This window comes from Lagenorhynchus albirostris, chromosome 4 (genome assembly GCF_949774975.1).
Source record: "Lagenorhynchus albirostris chromosome 4, mLagAlb1.1, whole genome shotgun sequence".
In the NCBI taxonomy this organism is placed as follows: Eukaryota; Metazoa; Chordata; class Mammalia; order Artiodactyla; family Delphinidae; genus Lagenorhynchus; species Lagenorhynchus albirostris.
The window spans coordinates 86,799,409-86,801,218 of NC_083098.1; the positions used below are offsets into that span (position 1 = coordinate 86,799,409).

General features: G+C 43.4%; 1 pseudogene; it reads right to left on the reverse strand.

Moving 5' to 3' along the window:
* Positions 1-457: 457 nt before the first annotated feature.
* Positions 458-1,069, reverse strand: LOC132519101 (ferritin light chain-like; annotated as a pseudogene).
* Positions 1,070-1,810: the final 741 nt, after the last annotated feature.

Below are 1,810 nucleotides of genomic sequence, written 5' to 3' on the forward strand. Positions count from 1 at the left end.
TGGACCCCCAGGAAAGAAGAGTCCAGAATTTATATTGGTCTCTGAACTGCTGCATGGAACAGGACTTGCCATTGCTATGCACTGAGCTTTCTAGGAGCGAGGAACAAAGTGTACTGTCTTAGGCCATTGAGATTTTTTTCATGTAGTTCATATATTTACCCTAATATAATGAGAATCTCGACTTTCTTTAGTGATTATCTTTTATTCATGTACCTATTGAAGAAGTATATAGTGTGATATCTATATGTCACAGATGTTGCTAGCAAGTAGGAATATAAGCTAGAAGGTGGCAAACAGGTGGAAAACTAACATTAGAGTTTAGGCATTTCTGCAGTGTCCATGGGCCCAGGATTTTGTTGTGAGGCAGTTTTCTTTTTTTTTTTTTTTTGTTGCAAAAAGCTTTATTATTTCCATTTGGTCCAAGGCTTGGGAGAGGGCTCCAGGGAGGTTAAAAAAACTGCCTAGTGGCTGCAGAGCAGGGCTTCAGGCAGAAGCTCTGATGCCAGAGGGGCTCCTCAAAGGCCACTGGGCTCTGGAGTTGCCTACTCATGTTTGATGGTGAGCCTTTCAAAGAGATACTCGCCCAGCCCAGCCTGGGGACCAGCCGGCCTGCAGAAGTGGGTCAGCTGGTCACCCATCTTCTTGATGAGTTTCACCTCCTATTCCAGGAAGTGGCTCTTCAGGAAGTCACAGAGGTGGGGGTCTGCGAGGGTTGGACCCAGGGCGCGCAGATCCAAAAGGGCCTGGTTCAGGTTCTTCTCCATGAGAATGGTGGCTTCCATAGTGTCCTGGGTTTTACCCCATCATCTTGAGATGGCTTCTGCACGTCCTGGAAGAGGGCATGGCCGCTGCGCTGGTTTTGCATTTTCAAGAGATGCTCGGTGCCCTCGTACCTCTCCTTGGCCAATTCTCGGAAAAAGTGGCCTACGCCCTCCAGAGCCACAATGTTGAGGTTGAAACAGAAGCCTAGAGAGAGGTAGGTGTAGGAGGCCCAAAGATGCACGTTGACCAGGAGGCTGTCAGCAGCCTCCACCTTGGTGGAGTAATTCTGACGAATCTGGGAGCTTATGGTTGATTAGTAATAAGGAGTTAAGCTCAAAAAATGGTGTTGGCTGGTCCAGGTGACTGAGGATAGCTGAGTGGCTGATTCTGAAGGTTGTGACTGGAAAAAAGGTTTGAGGGTGGTTGGAGGCTGAAGAAAGGGGCGTCCCTGTGTCTGTTCTGTCCACACACTGTTGAAGCAAGAGAGATCCATGGGACCACTGAGTACATTGCTGAGGCAGTTTTCTTGAGCCAAATTCTTTGTCTCTTTGTATGCAAAGAGAATTGAGCACTTCTTTCCTATCTAGATTTATTATTTGTACCATTGCTATAGGCCAAAATTTAAGTTCTGACTCTAGTTAGAGAATATTGTTTTGCAATAGTTATTTGCTTTCAGCTTATATATATTAACTAAAGATTTTGCTTTTTGTAAAATTCACATTATAAAGAACTCTTCTTCTTTGTCTAAGAGGCTGTATTTCTTGACACAATATTATTAACCAGACATAAATAGCTTTTTGTCACTAACCCAGATTCACAGTGTTATAAATAGTTGTAGGTTCTATCCTTATTTACTTTCACTTAGCTTCATTTCTTCTCTTGTTATAACTTCTTTGTGCAAAGACTACCACACAACAATGGAGATTTATAATATTTCCAGTGAGATAGTGCCAGGGTAAAAATTACAGGTGATCTCAGGCACAAAAACCTCTTCCTTTTTATGGAAGCAAAATCTGTGATAGATAATAGGAAATAGAGGGTGCATTTG